Source organism: Falco punctatus (assembly GCF_963210335.1).
Source record: "Falco punctatus genome assembly, chromosome: 6".
Lineage (NCBI taxonomy): Eukaryota > Metazoa > Chordata > Aves > Falconiformes > Falconidae > Falco > Falco punctatus.
In genome coordinates, this window is record NC_137585.1 from 52,322,717 (window position 1) to 52,342,560 (window position 19,844).

Sequence of the window (19,844 nt, forward strand, 5' to 3'; positions counted from 1 at the left end):
CTCTGAGTCAAGCAGGTTCTGTTGCTTGCTTGCTAAGCAGGTTCTGTCTTTTAGGAATTGCACCTGTAATGAAAAGTTTGCTCATGTGCAACCTAGAGCAGTTGGACAGTGATTTAAAGACAAATGGGAGTGTAGGAGATGAACCAATCAACAGCTGCTACAGCCCAACTCCCTTTGACAAACTTGCGTCAGCTCTTTGTAAAAAAAAGGGGCAAAAAAAAGAAGGTAAATCAGTTTATTGGAGCACACTGAGGACAAACATCTCCGTTACTGGAGCTATTTGCTTTCTGAGCTATAGCACTATTACAAAATGCATAACCGCAGAACGCTTCACCCAGGCTTGGTCATGCTTTCATTTGATAGTCTTGGGTTTTGAATAATGCGTGTGCAGTAAACTGGTAGTAGCACGATAGTAACAAGCCTGGAACGTAGCATCTGGGAGAAAAAGCTAAGGGCTCCCACACTGCTCTTATCTCTGTGACTACAAAGCTGCATCTTGCTACCGCAGTGAGGTGTGCACGGCAGGATTTGGCCCGAAGTGTATGCTTTCAGATGGGCTGGTTGACCTGTGTCTTAGTTTCCCATTTGAAATATTTACTGTAATTGAAATTGTGGAGGTATACATCAAATGACAAATGTTATTCACTCAACAGCAACATAGACTTTTGGAGAAGTATTTAATTACCTGTGATGTGCCTTTAATACTGTAGAATTTGCAACCTTTTATCCCATTACATAACGACCATAATTAACCACCACCACCACCAAACAGCCCTCCCTCCCGTGTAGGCTTTGTGATTAAAGCCCTTGGACTGGCCTGACTGCGAAGGCAGGAAGGCAGGTGAGGGGAGGTAATTTTAAATTTTTAGAGTTTCCTGCGGAGCACTTCAGACTGCTTTAGCTCAGGCTGGGTGAGAACCTGCAGGAACCCAACCCTGCTTTGCCAAGAGCAAGGCTTCTGCCTGCTTGCTGCTGGCACTAGCTGTGGTGTGCTGTTTCACCATCCACCCCCACCTAAAAAATCCTAGTTCCAATATAGACTCAGACAAATAGTTGAACAAAAATAAGCTCTGTCTCCCTCAGTTCTGCATTCCCATGAAAATGCGACTGATTGTAAAGCCTGTCATACCATTTTTGCCAGAAGTAGCACAGGCCAAAGATTAAGAGGTGCAAGATTCAGAGCTAGAGGTTCTATCTTGCTTTAAACCTATCACATAGTTGGAAAAATTAACAAATTTGAAGGCTTAGAATGGTTGAAGGGTCTTTGAGTTTGAAAGCTGCCTGTATTTTTCATTGCATCAGCTGGTCTAATGAGGGAAACAGGCTCTCCCTCCTAAAGCGTACAGCAAAGAGTAGGTGTCCTTAACGAAGTAAAGCAGTTCTCAGCTGCGGTTTGGCACCAAACTGTTCTATGCCACTGTCAGGGCGAGAGAAGCAGAGCTGCAGGAGGGGCTGGGGAAGGCAGCCTAGCACCGTTTGCACCTGTTTACTTTGCACACTTGACAGGACTGTAGGTATAGGCAATTTCCTCATTGCGCTGTTGTTCATGTGCATGTCTCATGTAACGACAGGGGAGAGAAAAACATTTCTTTAAACAAATGAAAATAAGATTGTAAACCATAAAGCAAACAGCAGGGAGATTTGGGGATAGATGTACTAACAAATCAGCAACAGCTGTGAAAATTACTTCTAATACGTATTTTGAACCTGATTGAAAGAATAATAATCAAGACTAGAGTCCATTTCCTTTTCAAATACCAGAGATATTGATGTCTATGGCTGGTACCCATCAAGCCAAAGCAGCGTGGCACAATTCTCTGTGTAGCCCCATCAGGGTACTCCTGTGGATCTTTCCCTAGTGCACGGAAGGATGGAGCTGTCAGGACCGATGGTGCTCAGTAGTGCCCCTGCCCCAGCACCTGAAGCCCCAAAGACACTGGGCAGCATAAGGTCATTGGGCAGGTGGGCTGGCAGAAACTGTACATATGCTTATAGGCAATTTTGCTTGCAGAAGAGGAGCCATCTGTATTAACATGGTGTTTCTTGATGTTGCCAGTTCTTTCTGCCTATCCCTAACTGGAAAAGTGCTGCTTAATTTTCACCAGGAAAGACTTCTTTCAGCAGAACAAATGGTGGTGTCCAATCCTCAGACTGAAGGGAGACACATCGTAACTCTAGCACTGCAGAGCCCTTTCTATCCTGTCTCCAGCATGACTGTATGTGATGTCACTGTTTCTAAAGAAAACTTTGTATTTTCTAGGATTACTAGAGCTCATGCAAGACTTTAAAGAAGAAAATATATTTTCTTGTTTTCTGTTGAAGAATAAGATTAAATTCTTCATTATAATGTCAGAAACAACAGGACAGCACAACCCTGTGATATTCATCACACCCATGCCTGTTTGTAGCTGGCACTACCTTTCTGTGAGACATGTCTCTGCCACAGGTACTCTGCAGCCAGGGTAGCTTCTCCTACATTCGAAGAAAGGACAAGTGTACTACTTTTGACCAACATCCCTGCCCCAAAAGCTGCTAAAGAAATCTCTTCTTTCTCTGTTAATTTGTGGGCTATTACTACAAGCTCTGATAGTCACCTTAGTGCCTACGGAGCACCCTGCAGCTCAGCAAGGAGTGTTTCCCTTGCAGTGCCTAGACCTGTGTTTGCCCTTTCTTTGAGGAAGCCAGGTCAACTTCAGCTAGAACTATGATATTTGGTAGATGTATTATACTTTTCTCTTCTAGTGTCTTTTGGCTAGTTACCAGCTTGTAGACACAACACATGACGCAGTCATACCTGCCACCGTTTACAGGAGAAATTTGCAGACATGACAAACCTGAGGACTGAGGGCGCATTTCCTGCACAGAGCAGGTCTCCCCTAAACAATCTGTTATAGCTGGGAGAGTGTTTCCAGAGCAGAGGTTTTCAGCAGGGACTGGAGCCAGCAGTGCTGGTGATGCCGTTAGAAAGGGCTCAGTGGTCCCTGTGCTGCAGGCACAACCTCCCACATTTGCCACATCAGCAGGTCCCATTTTCTGAAAACCATAATTCTCCTTAGAGAGCAAAACCTACTAGCCATTGCTTAATGCCCTTGTCTGAGGCAAAGAGCAATCAAGAGCTGGTCTGGCTGTGTGAACTGGAGGTACTGGCCCAGAGCTTGGTACTTCAGGTCCCCCAAACATGGGGAGCACTGCGGCGCTGATGGGGGAAGTCCGGTGTCCTCTGTAGCCTGCCTCTGCCCCAGCTGCTGTCCCACATGCCTGGGCTGCAGTGGCCAGCCTCCAGGATCTGGGCTTAGGCAAAGCAGGTTAGAGCTGCTCTGCTGTCCCTGTAGCTGCTTACTGTGCTGTGCCTGGAGCCTAGGTTGGCAAAAAGGCTTTATAGAGTGAAATTAGGTTGGTATTGAAGGTGTAGGAGATTATTTTACCAAAATACTAAGCACATTTTTCTGCATTTTGGCATTGTTTTTTGGAATGGGAGGTTTTGTTAAACATTTGATTAACATTTTTCCTGTTTTCTACAAACAGGAAATCCTACTCTCACCTGTAAACTAAAAGAAATTATGTTAGTATGCCTGTTTTGAAGTAACAGCTGCTCTCTGACTCGTGCTACCTTCCACTTGGTACAAGAACCTTGTGTCTGTCTGTGTTTGCTTCTTGCTCAAATACTATCTTCTGTAGTTGCAGGAGACTTTGTTGGGGCTCAGAGTTTAGTTTTCAGTCTGTACTTGTTGTCATCACTGAGGCAGCCAGTCTGTAGAGGAAAGCAAAGTGTATTGTGCTATTTCGTTGTGGCTGTCTGCTCTTCACCAGTACACTAGAAGTCAAAGTAATTCTGGTGGTGATAAACCCAGGTGCATTCAAAGCATGTGACCCTACACACATGTTTACACACAGATCTAAATCCACGCTTTGAAAGGGTTAAGATGCTTTTTGCAAGGATCATTTCAGTGTTAGCTGGCCCTTACTATGCCTTTTCCTTAGAAATACACGTCAAAAAGAAACAGTTTTTATTTCACAGTTCTTGAAGTTTAAGGCCAAGAGAGGTAATGTCATCTCTTGCATCTCAAACACCTTGAGTTCTCACCCAGATCCTGCAAATCCAAGGAGCCAAGTGGCTTCAGCCATGACTACATTTGTATTTTTCAGAATAGAAAAGGTTAGGAAAGCAGGGCTTAGTTAACCTGGCAGAGGGTAAGCTAAGGTGGGGTGGGTGGCTTGAGAAAAAGCTATAGCTACTTGAAGGGTAGTTACAAAGACGACAGAGACAGACTCTTTTCGTTAGTGCCAGGGAGCCCTGACATGGGGCAGGAGCCACATACTGCAGTGTGGGAGGTTCAGGCTGGACATTAGGAGAGTGTTAGTGCAACTCGGAAACATGTTGCTCAAGAAGCAGAGGCTGCAGAGTCACTTTCCTTGAAGGTTTTTGCGACTTTGCAAGGCAAAGCTGTGTCTGAGCTGACCTCGTGTTCGTAGCAGCCCTGCTTCGTGAAGGAGGCTGGCCCAGCTGTCCTCCACAGGTCTGTTCCAACCAGTGTTCTGATGAGTCTGTGAAACTGCTTAGTGCCACAAGCAAGAACAAAAAGATATTAAAGATGCCCTCAAAACTACTGATAGCAGGAATGCAATTAGGTGAGACACGGCCAGACATAAGGCAAACAATGCCTCATCTGTCAGAAGCAAGCTAAAAAAAGGACTTAGTGAGGAATTCAATAGTTCATTTTTTTCTTGAGGAGATCTGCCAGAGAAAGAGAAGCAGGTTCTGGCTTAAAAAATATTTTTGCCTTCACATATACAGTGTAAATACGTAACTACCCATGACAGAGCTCAAAGTGCTCTTTTGAAATATTAATATTCACAAATGTTGCAAAACAAAACTGAGGATAGTTGGTAAATGTATTAAATTTTCTGTAGTAGAATAACTGGTATGTTTTGAAAAAAGGCTGCAACATCTTGTGTTTCCCTTCCAAAACCAGAATTTCTTCTTATCTTTAAGTCTATTTCAGTCTTTCTGGCAATAATGAGCTTCACAGGGCAAGTATGAAAAGCTGCATTTGCAATTGGCTACAGTGAACTGAGGAAGAGCTAAAATAGAATATTAAATAAAACTCACGTGATTCATTTCAAGAAATAGGAAACCTTATAATAAACACAAGTTTCAGAATCAAGGCTGTAAATTACAATATAATAATTGTTTTACTACTGTGCTTTTTGACTTAGTGTGCTTATAGCATTAAGTATGGCTTAGATGGCACAGGATATTTCCTTTGTGACATTACCACAACTCCCTATCATAATGATTCCTGCCAGTGCAGAGTGTAAGTATTTATTGTTGCTCAATGTTTTTAAGAAGAAGGGAAAGACAGAGAAGTTCAGGTTCATAACAACTAACAAAAAGCACTTCACTGCAATGACTAAGAAAGCAGACAATTTGCCTTAGGGTCTGTGTAATCTCAGTGGAGGGAGATGGGAACATCTCATAAAATGATTCAGCCCACCTAGAAGCCATGTATGGTACCCAGCCAGCTTCTTTAATGCACTTCGGTGAGTGCTTAAAGGTTGATGGTATGAATCTGGGCTTTGAGAAGGGTGTATGTGTTATTTATACTCTTTAGAAGAAGGACTTACCATGCAAAATTTGGTTTGGCTTCTTTCTATTTGAATGGACAAACCCCTCCCCTCCAGATTTTTACCACAGGCCTTCTGCTGTTGTTCCACACTCACACATAAAAAAGATCACTTCAATGGTGTCAGTCCCCCCTCCATTATTTTTAGAACACATTTGGGAACATCTCGCACTGTCAGGACAACTATTCCTGCCTTCAGATCTTGCCTGAGTGAAGGCAGGGGCTACCTGGAGACTTTCACTGCCAGCCTGTGTCTATTGTTTGCTCTGAAAGTGCCACGTGTGCTAGACAGAACGTATTGTCCATGGTCTGCATGGAATGAGACTGAGCAAACAAAGCTGCAGGGCAAAGGAATGAATTCACTGGGCAGTGAATAGCCACTGCTGGATAACATGCAGTATAATATCATGGGTTTATATGTATTTAAATATAATAGCTCACTGAGGTGCTAGTTCACTTTAGTCCCTTTCTATACTGATATATATAAGAAGTCCTAACATCCCTGATTTTTTGGAGCTATATATTGCAATATATCCAATCTATTCACACTGCGCCACTGGCTAAATGTGGAGAGCTGCCCTTTCAGGTGACTAACAGAGTGCCTGTAATTTCTCATAGCTGCTGCCGTGTTCTGCCCAAATGTGAGTGAGTGATTTCAGGCTCTTGAATGTACCACTGGTTTGACACCCATGACTTCAGCAGGAGTAGTGAGTGGTGCTGAGACTCAAGAGCCCTGGGAGCATCCAGAGTGGCAAATTAGGCATGTCTTTGGGACCTCTGCTTTTTTTTTTTTTAAGATCTGTAAAACTTACAGGTCTAGATCTGCTGAATGAAAAAGAGTCAAAACTAATCTGATGTTTTGATCTCCATCCTCATTTGAGGAGGCTGATTTTTGCATCAGCCCATCTCAGATCTAACCTGGAACATTTCATCCAGGCGGTCCCCATTTCTGCTGCCACCTTTTGCAGGGGCCCTTCAGATGTGAGTAAGGAAAGGTTTCCAGCAGGATTACTTGCTAGGCTAGCCTGCTTGTGGCTCTCTCTTCCCTGTGGCCCGATGCCTGTCCCATTGCGTGACCAGATGTGTGTCCACTGTGGCATGTATCCATAGTTATCCACCATGAGATAAATACACTTCCAGTCACACAGGCTAGGGAGAACTCACCGTGCACCATTTAGTAGGGAACACATACATACATTTTTGTACGTCTAGTCAGCCAGAGAAGCCTATATTTAGTAGTGTACAGCTTTCAAATGCCTCCATATGTGCCAGCATGACATGCTGGGGTGGATGAGCTGACTACCATTACTCCTCATCTCAGGGTCACAGAGAGAAGGCCTGGAAGAATCTTATGAAACCATCTGGATTGTATTAGCTGGAGCTCAGCCAGCAGGTCAGAGGCAGGGAAGAGATTATTCCCCTGCATCCAGCATTTTTGCGTTTTGCCTTCCCCACCCACAAGAAAGAGTACAGCAAGATGGTGGTGGAATGCAAGGCATACAAGGAGAGGCTGAGGGAGCTGGGCTTGGTCAGCCTGCAGAAAAGAAGGATAAAGAGAGGTATTATTGCTGTGTACAACAACCTAATGGGGATATGAGAAGAGAAAGCCAGGCTCTCCTTGGAGGCAGAGAGGCACTGAACAGTCAGCCCACAGCAGGTTTAACAACACTTGGATCTTTCTCGATTGAGAGCACAAGCATAGCTGTAGCTCCTGTGGTGAGCTGAGGAAAAGAGGTGGGCGAGGGGATAGGGCACCACTTTTACCAGAGCACTGACCTAGCTGGAAAAGGTGGGCAAGCTCTTGTTAACAGGCATGTGTCCAGTCTGTCCTTGGTCATGTTTGCATTAACCATGATTCGGCCATTGTCGTATTAGGATTCTACAAGGTTTTATAAAACATGAAAAAAGCCACTGATAACTTAGTTTGACCAGTAATCTTTAGGGTCCCGTGGCTACACCTCTGTTTTTAAAATTACCAACATATTCATATAAACTAGATGTGATTAAAATCAGCCTGTGAAAACCATCAGATTCCTTTTTAGTTAGCAGACTGTGGGAGAGCAATGCTGTTATTTGTGCTGTCTGAGCACTGTATAATACTTTGCAACACTTAACAGCATTACTTAGACCCTGAGAGCTGAGTCAGCTCTTCAGAAGGAATCAGGATGAGGTACCACTCTTAAAAACGTTTAGATTTACACGAGGGGAAAAGCATGCCTTCAGAGACCTATGGGTGTTGACAGCTTCCAAGGATTTCTCATTTATAAAAATGAACGAAAAAGAGGTGAAACCAACACATTCCTGGTCCAGTGTGAGCCCGTTACTTTTCTGGCAGTGAAAGGGAGATGCTGTACCCTAGTCCTACTCTTCCCTAGAGCCCTGCAGTTAGTCCAGGGCATAAAAATGAATCCCTGGTTCTCCTGCAGACTTTTCCTGCCGTATTGAATGCACCCCTAAGGTAACATTCATGGAGAGCTTAGGCATGAGAATGGCAGTCAGAGCTCACATCAACTTATGGGGCACTGACACTTTCCCCTGGGGAGGTCCTCAAGGTGCACAGAGCCCTGTCTGGCATGGCCACCACCTGGGCAGAGCTGAGCAGCTCGGGACCTGGGCAACTCAGGCTCTAAAAAGTCAAAGCTTCTTCACTGTTCAGTCTGCCCAGTCTGTTCAAAATACATTAAGCATACACTTACTGGTGTGAAACATGGCAGGCCTAACAAAGCTCCAGTTCTCCTCTGCTGTCATCCCAAGGGTTCCATGGGTAGGTTTGACATTGAGCATCGGCAGTGTCAGTGCATGTCTGCCCAAAACGCACCTTGTAGACAAACAGCAGCTCAGAATAAGATGTTTCAATGTCCCTAGTGGGTCTAATCCACACTCCCCATCCATCCAGGAATGTAGTACACCCCTATTTCACTTGGACATCACAGGGATAAGTACATTCAAGGCTAAGCAGTAAAGAAGCATGCAGGTCCTCAAGGAAAACTGGCTGCCATTTATCAGCTATTTAATGAATGAACAGTATAGAAAAGCTGCATAAGAAAAGACAAGATGCAGAAAGGGTTAAAAAAACCAAAAACATATTCTGTGCGAAACATTCTTGTTCTTACTTTTCTTATATTGAAACTTCATATTTAGAAAAGCTTTGTCTCTGTCAGTTCCACATACTTCTCTTGATAGTCTTCCTTACCCCAATGTGGTGACTTTTTGTAATGCTTTATTAGTTTCTAAAAAAAATAATAATAAAAAATTCACCAGATGATTTATAACAATGATTCATGTTATTGTTATTGCTCATTATTATCATTTGTCATATGAGACAATGCCTGGCTGTGCATTTTTCCTCTTTTAAAAGAGAAATCTGGCTCAGCTCTGAAGCTCCAAATTCTGTTTATTATACTAGCTGAAACATGTTTATTACACTGTCATGTTTTTATATCCCTCCTGCTACCTTGTTCAAAACATACTTTTGCTCTGACCGAACTGTGAAAATTCTGCAAGGTTTTGCCCCCTCTGATCAAGCCATTGATCCACTGAGTTCAACAGCCTCACATGATGGTAGCCGGTATCTGATCCAGCAGATTGTCCTCCACCTCTCAGTACCACACCTAATCCTGAGAGGCACTCCATGGGGAAGATGCCTTCATAAATTCCAGTCCTAATTAATGAGATTTCCGCAGTTTTAAGCTCTATTCTTTTCTAAAAAATGTGAGTTAGAAACGGTCGTGTACTGCCTGTCTGTATGGTTGTTAGTATAACAGCATTTGATCAAGAGGAGAAGCTGCAGGAGACATATGTAATGGCTAAAAATAACAATGATAAAGCAACAGTAATGACAACCCTATTTTCATGTTGCAGCTGTAATGAATTTATGCAGAGCCTTGGCCAAGAGGCTTTCCAGGCACTTAATGGAGCCTTTTGGACCCCTGAGCCACAGTGACTCCACAACGATGGCAAAAAGTCTACCAAGTGACTTTCTGAACACAAATTGCAATCAAAGAAAGTCACCTTATGGGAACGCAGTCACCATTGATATCTTCATGATTGTGGGCCGTATCTGAAAGACTAACAAGCTCTACCTCTTGGATCTGATGTGCGAATGTTCCCTCCTGAATTCTGCCACTGGATCTAATGAATTACCTTCTCCTACAAATCTTGTTCCATCAGGATTGTCTGTGATCCAATAACCAATGACATGTTGCTAGAAACACACTAAAGTTTCATTGTGGCATGAAAACCTCCCAAACAGTTTGCTTAGCTTTGCAGCGATGTCAATATTTATTGTCACTGTCACAGACCCAGAAAGATTACACAGACATGGCCAGGATGCTGCACTTGCAGTTCATATAGGGTTACATACAGCACTGTCCCTCTGCTTTTGAATTTAAGAGACATTACATCAGAACTGGTGCCAATGAGATGGATTTTTCAATCAGTCCAAACACTGTTGGGAAAGGAAGGGAACCAGTGATTAACATATCTGGGCTCCTGCTTCTTGCTCCACAGACCCCGGCTGGATTTGAACCCTGGAGGAGTGATGCTAACACCATAGTCCCACAACTCCCTTAAGTCAACATAAGCAAATGCTGATGCTAAAAGAGGCAGTGCCAACTTCCCACTGACCCAATCACTGTTTTCACTCTCCTTGCTTCCCTAGTGACTGCAAATAGTTATAAATATATAAATACATATGGGACAAAAAAAAAAAAAAAGGCTAGTTTTCACCCAGACCGTCGCTCTGTTCCCGCTCACCATGTGGCTGCATGAACATCTGGCAGAAGGGAGAGAGATATAGAGATATGCAAACGGCAATAATCAAGCAGAGGACTAGAAGGTGAGCCAGGACTGCTTATTCCAGTTCAAATTGATTGTGGAGCTGGCGAGTAACCTGCAGCACTTGTACAATGTTCCTTCTTTCAGGGCTAAGGAGGAGTGGAGGGTGGGTGTGAAGAAGTGAGAAGCACGCTTCCCTGGTCCATTATATCTGGATTAGGATGAGATAAAATCCATTTTCTGACTCTGAAAAAATGCCATCAGAAATGTTTAAGCTTGTCTAAATGTAGCTAAAGTACCCTTCATCTACAAAGTGCTTCGCATTATCCATGGTGACATCCAACATCAAGTACTGATAATTTCTATTGAAACATACCCTAGTCAAGTTGCTCCTTTAAATCAAAACCGTTGTCTCATCTTTTTTGAAATGAAAATCACTTGCCTCATAAAAAGTTTTTATGTTTCAGAAAATTGTATTGAGAATAATGTTTCTTAATAATGACTTTTATAATAGCATTACTTAAAACAATTAAATCAATTAGTTCAATAAAATTCTTCAGCTGAACTGCAATATTTTGGCACTGTGACTGATTGAGTTTACTGCCTTTCCAATTAATGAAAGATTGGTTCCTTTAGCAATTACACTCTGATTAGTCCGCAGCAAGAACATTTTCCATTACTCATCCCCCACTGCTATCAAAAGGCCTTTATTGATGGCTTCTCATTCTCTCTTTAATCCTAAATTAACAGAATTTATCACAATCCTTGTTCACTAAAACTCCTGGAGAAAAATTGATTTTGAATTTTATCCATGCTAAAACTTCATTGACATAGGAAAATCCAAGAAGTAACATTACTAGACACTGAAGCATCATGCCAGCCACAACCACCTAATAATTTTGGCTTAATTTAAAAAAATGTATCTGTTTCTGTTCAGGGACAAGTAAGAGTTAATGTCAAAAAGTGGGATAAAAAAGTAACTTTATCGTAATATAGCGTAAAGGATATTTTCATAGCCCAAGTAATCAAGTTTCTGACAAGTTAAGATAATTGTCAATCAAGCACTCAGTTCAAACACAGCTGCTAGAAATCACAGACAAATGAAGCCAGACACTTCACTGCAATTTGAGCACCTAACTCAGAAGTGAGTACAGAGTCTTGGTAGTAGCTGAGACTCTGTTGTAAATCCATACAGTTGTAAAAGCACTCAGAAAAGAAGTCCAAATTGGAGAGTTTTGTTTTTTCTGAGGCTGAAAACAAATGCATTTATCGCGCTGCTTAAAATGATATTTAATGAGAAAAATTTGCTAGTATATCAGTTTTTTCAAAATTATTTTAAGTATTAAAGAAAAAGTGGTTCTTAACTTTCCATAGGCAATTAGTATTTCTTTTAATCAAATCCTATTAGTAAAAGCTTTTTCCTGGCTCAGCAGGCTGAATGAACATGCCAGAGAAGATTGTGAGCGCACTGCAATGATCAGTCACCATTCCTGCAAAGACTCATGCTTCCTTACTTTGCTCTTGCCTGTTGAAAGTAATCAGAAATTGCATATACAAGTGTTGCTAAAACAGAGCTGTGTTTATATTTTGCCACTATTAGTTTCCATGCCTTTTTTCCCCCCTCAAATGTTAAAAATTATTTAACAGTGTAAGTTTTGTCACTTACTCTACTTGACTCTGTTAAGTACAGTTTGAAGTAAAAACTGGAAATCAACAAATCTCACAAGAATGTAACATTTTACTTTTACGTGCTGCACATTCATATACTACTATTGTTTATTATAGTATTGTGTAATTTTGCACAAATACTGATCAGTAATTTCGTAAGTCTGAAAACCACAATTCCCAGGTGATGGCCATGACCCTAGAAAAAGTCTAGAGAAAACAACCTCATTATGAGACATACCTTGCAATAGATGTTTGTTTAACTGGAAATCCGCAAGAGCAGCTGCCCAGTGCAACGGTACATATTTGCTTCTGAATCCTTTCTCAAAGGCACTATTTAAACATGTTGATGAACTGAGCTGGATTTCTCCCCACCTCCATTCCAGCAAAACAAGGAGACTCAGAAGATAAAATTTGTTTTGTTATTGCAAGTAGTGCTATGTGGCAAGTGAGAAATTTACTTTCTATAGTTTATTAAATATGAAGGTGGGAAGCTTCCATATTCCTGTACAAATGCAATGTCTGTGTGTACTGCTCAGTGACATTTCTATCTGAAAATGAATATACTTCTATTTCTAGAACTGTTTGTGTATAGAGCTCCTTCTTGTCCATATTTGGCTGGATATTAAAAATCTGGCTACTCTAGCTTCACCACTCTGGCAAGAGGGAAACAGGAATTACTGTATAGAGAATATCAGTCCAATTCTAGATATACAACTTGTTTCAGATCTGGTTCTGATCTATGTTAAACTTAAACAACTGAGGATGATAAGGGTTTTACGATGTGTGCAGCTGGACTAGCTATCACTAAGTTTCACACAGCATGCTGAATGGCAACAGTGATAACAGAGATTTTTCAGTCACCCCCATTCCAGGCTAAGTTGGATGCTTTGACCTAGAGGGGAAAGTTTGTGTCTCCTGAGCCAGCCACACTTCACACTTCCTTTCTGGGCTCTGTTTTAGCCTTTCTTCTGCCAATGTCTGGAAGGAAATCCCTTCAGACTGTCAACGCCTAACTTTAATTAGCTGAAGAGATTTCTCAGAGTGCTCTTTCTCACTTGGAGCTGTTTCTGTAAGCATTCTAGCTCAAAAAAAAAAAAAAAAAAAAAAAAAAAAAGAAAGGATTCAGGAGTGACACAAGACAGGTCATCATCAATGGACCATGGCTGAGGTGGCATCACTCCTTCTCCTTCACCATTGGCCAATGATGTAAATTGTCAGAAAGGACTTGATCAAATGTCCCTTCTACTCCTGTGGGCAGCATTTATGCATGTGATCAACTTCACTCTTGCATGGAGGAAGATTTGACCTAATGTAATGGTATGGTAAGTGTCACAAAACCAAACATTTTCAGAGCAGGAATGATGTTTTCCATAGTAAAATAGAAACAACAAGTAGACTGATGCTTTTCAGATGTGTGAGAGTTTTGTGATATCTATTTCAAACAAAACTAAAAATGTCCATCAGGCTCTTTCATTCGCTTTGCGTCTTCACTTGCATTGGTGTTCTGTAGGCAGGAATCCGTAAAGTAGAAACATGGATTGAATCCTGAGATACTTATTCAGGCTAAACTCTTATTACTGGCCAAGGAAGATCCGAGTAATCTTATCATCTCCTAATGTTTTTCACTGTAAAAAGGAAAAATACTAAAAAATCATATTCCTGAAACAGCCAGCAGTTTTGCTCCTCTCAGTTTCAATAATCAAAACATTGCTCACTAAGCTGGATCAAAAGCAGAAGGGCAAAACCATGCTTCCTAATAAGACTGGTGGAGGTCTCGAGGAGCAAAGTTTTGTTCCTTTATTTTCAGCCTTTGATTTCATAGTGGAATTTTCTGATTCTTGTTAACTTAACTTGTATTTTCTTCACCTCTGCAATTTCTTTAACATTAATTTCTAAAATACGACTTTTAAATTTTCAGATCTAATTGATGGATAAATTAAAGAAAAAAAATGAGAAAAATATGCTATATTAGGTATCAAGTGTTCTGTAAATTAGGGTCATGAGTTGCTAGAAAAATGGGAGGATGTCATACTTTTTGTTGCAATGTTATGAAATTTTCTTTTTACTTTGAAGCAAACTTTACCTTGAAGCCAAATAGGTTAACTCTACCATTCTGTCCGTAGTGGTTATGAAATCCAAATCATCAAATGAATCATCAAGACTAGATGGCAATCTTTACTACTACTACTACTTGCAAAACTCATCAGTGGTAGAGACATATGACATGTTTGCAAAGTCCTAATATTCAGTTCTGATGAGAGGAAAAGTGTGATAATTATTTCCTTCCTATTTTACAAAAATCAGTTAGTGCTTGCAGAATGTTTTGATCGGCTAAAATGCTGCATGAGGGCTCGTCTTTTAATTGGACACCAGACCTTAATATGATATTCTTAAATGTTCTTAATATATTTCTCAATAACATAATTCTTAAATTTTTTAATTACTTCCTTCAAACACTGAACTTGTTAGCTACGATATGGTCTAGAATCTACTATTTTACACAAGGCTGTGCCATGATTTGAAAGTGAAATTCAAAATATTGACAAGATGATGAATCTTCCCCTTCTCTGAACTTGACACACTTGGATAATACTATGGATTTTTTAGTGATGAAAATTATCATACTATGGTTCTGAATCTTTGCTTTTTGGTGAATAGTTTACAGCAACAGAATAAAACCATGTCAAAGTATGCATCAAGGGTGTCTGTTGCAGACTTTCAAGATCAGGAATCTATGGCTCATGGTGGTCCATAAGACTTTTGGTAAAGATGTGACACACAAGATCATATTTCCCGATTTACCTGATAAATTTTCTATCGTAAGAATAAAGAAGGTAATAACAAGAAGTCTTAGCCACCAGTAAGTTTCAGTGCTAGAGTAAGAAGTGCTAGATTTATCAAAACAAAAGCAATGAAAAAGTATAGTTAACTTCAAAACAATCCATTGTGCCTCAAAGAAGTGGTACATACAATAAATCACACTGGTGTCACACTGGTACTAGTTTTTAAACATAGACCAAGATTTTTTGTAGGTCTTTTAATCTGTACATTTGTCATCTCAAGGTTATTGAATGCATTCTGATTGGTATTGTCCATAAGGAAACCAGAGGAGTGTCAACTGCTTCAACAGGTAGACACTGACTTCTTAAGGGATGGTTGGAGGTTGCTCTTAGCACATTGCCCTGGTATATCACAGTTATCTGCTGCTTTTTCAAGATAGGTCAGATGCTACTTGCTGGGATCCACTTACTTGAAAAACTCATTTGTGTTTTATCATGGACGAGATTGGCAGAGCTGTCATGCTTTACCCTGCTGATTACAGGAGTATATTACATGAGTATTCACCCTGGGGTCTGAAAACTTTTCCAGTGAAGCCCCTTAAATGTAGAACTTGGTCTTCTCCTTCCAGTCCTTGCTCCAATTTTTTTGTGCGCAGGTAAAGGAAAGAGATCGAAAGAAAGAATACACTGACTTGTTGTCTTAGAAGGATTTCTTTGCACATTGATGAATACAACTAAAGATAACTGGAAAAGATGAATATAGGACCTTAGTGGAAAAAAAGAGATGATTTGCTAGTACTTCATGGTGATAGTTCTTTTGAAAAGTGGATAGGCTGGTGCTTTAGTCATATTCTACTCGTAGGTGGGTGCCACAAGATGTTTAGAATTCATAATGTTCTATTATTCCTTTGTTTATATTACTGCACAGTATGTTCTAAAATTTTTAGTGTTGCAGCTTTTGACCCTAATACTGCAATGTCAGATACTGGCTTGTATTTGGAGACAAGGCCTTACAGCAGAAGGTGGAAGTTGCATGACCTATTTCTCATCTTCTAGTACTGTAATGATTTTGTGGAGCTTGAGATCTGTCCTATCATGTGGTGCTGCAGAAACCAAACAACAGGTTAGGCAGTAGCTTTCAAATTCTGTAGCACTTAAAAATTGGAGTAACCTCCCAAAACACCATCAAAATTATTTCAAGGATCTCTATGACTCCATTTAACATGAAGGGCCTTAATTCACGCTGTGTAAAAAACCCAGCTTCTATAGTTTATGTCAGGGCAGCATCTGAAACACATTGCATCTCTCTCTTTTTGACTATGGGAGTAAATTCTCAAAAAATAGCCTTCCCTTCTTATTACTAGCTAATGATGTACATTTATGGTCTGTTTGAGCTTCTCCATCCAACCGTGTTCTTCCTGACTTACAGGAAAGATGTGTTTGTTCAGCCGCACTGTTCAGCCAATTCAGTAATGAGTATCCACTCTTGGTGGCTGACATGAAGCACAGAAGAAACTGTTCCACTTAAAAGTATAGTCTTCACAAGATCAACAGGCAAGCACATATGCAAGTCCCAGTAGAATAATCAGGCCTTACGGGCAGACTGGAAAAGCCTGTTTGCTTTTTTACTGTAAATTTTGACTTTTCCACTAGGGTTCTTAAAACTCAAAATTTTGAGTAAAAATATATGTATTTAGAAATACTTTTGTAGCAGTTGTGTTTCAAAAATATTATTATCTGTATAAAGGATTTTGCCAAACATAGACAATTCCTACAGAAGTTATCTTAGTTTAAAAAAATAACAAAAGGAAAGCATTTTATCTGTTCAGCCTACAAATATATACAAGTGCATAATGCAAGAGTTATCCTGGCATACACAAGAGGGCTCATAGAGAAAAATATTCTTAGACAATTACTCACTCTTTTTCAAAATAAATTATTAGAAGAATAAATAGGTGCCCAAAAGATAAAAGTATGTGTTTATTTCCTTTCTTATGTGTAATCCTGGAGAGTGACTCAAATAATTGCTCAAAAAGGATGCAGCGGAGTCTACAAGTTAAATTTCTGATGCCATTTTAGTTAAATTGAGTCATTAAATACAGGAACTAAGGTCCTGGTTCTCCTCTACACAAAAGTGTCTTTATCCCACTTGGCAGCACAGAAGGGCTGTAAAACAAATAATGCAATTAATGCCTCACTGAATGCCCACTAGCACTGCCTGGAACAGGGAAATGCAGGCTAAGTCCCAAATTTTTCTGAAGACTTTTCTAAATGAGAAGTCCCATAACTGTCATCCAAATCACTAGCTACTGAAGAATAGAAACAAATCCACTGAATTTTTATTTCATTTTTATAACAGAGGACTTCAGAAAGTGATTGAAACTCTGAAAAAAAAAATACACTAGAAGAGTGTAAAGACTTCTGTGGATTTGGTCTAGGAATAGTTTTCTTTGTCATTTGGCCAAGTTGCAACAGGAAACAAGTAGTTTTGATAGAAATGCTGACATAACTTTACTAATAGCACCTCTAACAGAGATTGTTACAATGTGTATTTACTCAGGTACAGGATTAAATAAAACATGTGAACTCACCATAGTAACCCCTACATCACATTGCAGATATGCTGCTTCTAAGATACGGCAAACGTTTCTGAAGAAATACACATGAATATTAGGTAAACATCTATCAGTTCTAAACTGTGTTTCAAAAATACTTTGCCTTGCAATATAACAAAAAGCAGCACAACTTGATGCTCTGTAAATTATTAATTTATTACTGGACTTTATTTTCATTGTTTCATGAGGATTGCCTCAAAATGTAAGTTTAGATAACTCCCCAACTCACTATGGCAAAAATACTGACAAACACATTGAGCTCCTCCACAATGATGTTGTGAATCCTTACACTCCCTTCTAATCAAGAGACTCACCTGTCCTTTTTGGACTGCCTTCTGCTGATGGCCTGAGATTTTCCAAAAATACTACAGTTCACCATAAGGTATTCACCAGAATACCACTAAGGTTGGCAGTTGGTTTGCTTCTGAACAGTCTTGTAGCCCACTTTCAGGTGTATGACTGTTTCCTCTTCATTATTCTTCTGCTCTTAATACATGTTCCTTCAAATTATCTTTATTCAGGTTGTCTTTCCTTCTTTTGCATGGACAAAATGACATTGTATTTACAAAGTTACTGCTTGGTCTTTTAGCTGAAGCGTTTTCATCTTTTCAGTCCTCCTCTGATTCATGTAAGCATTTTCTGTGTTGAATTTAATTTTAGCATTTTTTCTTTGTAGGCCTGATCCTTAATATACCCAGTATTACTTATATCTTACTAAAAAGCTTTTGGGTTGATGTACCATTGACTCTGACTTGACCAAAATCCTTGGCAGGATGCCTGTTCATATGCATCAACTTTAAATCACTTATTCAGTGCCTAAAGCAAGTTTCTGATGATATCCAGTGGGTTGCTATGCTTCCTGCAATCAAGCTTTTGCTGCTGGCTCTTTCTTATACTTGACCCAACAATTCATGGCAGAATTTACTCCTGTAAGGAGAAGTAAATGATCACATCTGCTTTGGCCTTTTCTTGATATTCAGCAACCGTATTGCCTCTTCCCAGGTCTCACTTGTAGAGGGGGAACACCCATTTTCTCACGTTACCTGAGAAGACTGATAAAGAAGTCAACCAGCATTCTGTTTTGCCACATAAAGTTGTCTCCATAAGTTCTTTCCTCACTGTTAACCAGCTTTCTTGGGAGTCACATGCCAAAGTTTTTGATCTGGTGGTTATGTGCTGTAGCTTTAGCACAGGAGCATCATGTGAGCAACTTGGGAACTATGCAGAGCTCCAGGTCTACAAGCTTCCCTCCTCTCCATATCTAGTCCATTGTGACCACCTGGAGGAGGAAGAGATGGAGACAAGGCTGCTAGTTCTACTAAATTATGAGTATGCAGTACGGTTATCTTTTCTTGCTCTTTCCTCCAAGTCTACTTTAGCCTATTTGGACTGAGCAACTACCTGATTTGCCAGTGAACTGGATATTCTAAGATGTTCGCTATTTTCTGAAGAAAAGAGGAGTTTACTCTGGGTGTTCTTCAAAACAGCAGCTCACCTGGATGCAAACTGATATATACCTTTGTGGCTGTCTAGAACCAGTTTGCTAAGATGAACTGTGATGCACCTGGATGCCCACTGTCTATGGAAACAGTGGGACTTTATGCCTGCAGATTTCTTGTACAGGATATCACAAAACCAGCAAAACTTAATATCATTATGTGATCACCACAGAATCAGCTGTCTGCAAAACCTCTGAAGTGTTATCCAGTTTAATCATCAATAGCAATTACTTGCTACACTTCACAGCAGAAAGCTCAGCACTTTGTAGAAAATATGAGCAACACTTGCTAGTTCTTTTATATTTCAGCAGCGCCTCTCCTGAAACATCAATGTCAGCCAACAGAGAGGTGCTTCCCTTCAGATGACTTTGCTGCTCTCTAACACCTGTTTTTATGAGAGACTAGACACTGCATCTTGGGCTAGCCCAATAGACCTATGTCCACAACTATGTTAAAAAAACAATTTAATACTGTTATTTTTCTAAAATAATGGCAAACATTGTTTTTAATCTTAGGGAAACTGTAGGGCTTTACTTACCACTCTAATTTGCATTGTCATCATATTTCAAGCCTTCTAAATTTCAGCAGAATAAATTGCACAAGGAGTGCAGCCACCTGAAAAGAAAAAACAAAACAGTAAATGAATCAAATCCATGGAATTAATAAGAAGAGAAAATAAGATGTCACTGCAAAATATTCATGTGTCTTCAATATGTGACATTTCTCTGAAATGCTGAGATACAGGCAAGCAGGAGAAATTATAATATCCATCAGTTGTTTCAGATGTATTCCAGATTGATATCCTTCCATTCAATATTCTGATTTATGTGTTAGAAATATTACATTCTTCAGGTATGAAGAAGGAAAAATCCTGAGCTATAT

At 40.2% G+C, this 19,844-nt stretch overlaps 1 protein-coding gene across 1 annotated transcript in view; it reads right to left on the reverse strand.

Annotated features, from left to right (window-relative positions):
* Positions 1-19,844, reverse strand: part of SLC38A4 (solute carrier family 38 member 4) — a 76,538-nt gene that overhangs the window by 41,719 nt on the left and 14,975 nt on the right. The window contains exon 1 of the mRNA XM_080392311.1: positions 1-19,844. This exon is cut by the window's right edge and continues 14,975 nt beyond it. The gene's annotated coding sequence lies outside the window, so the exon portion shown is untranslated.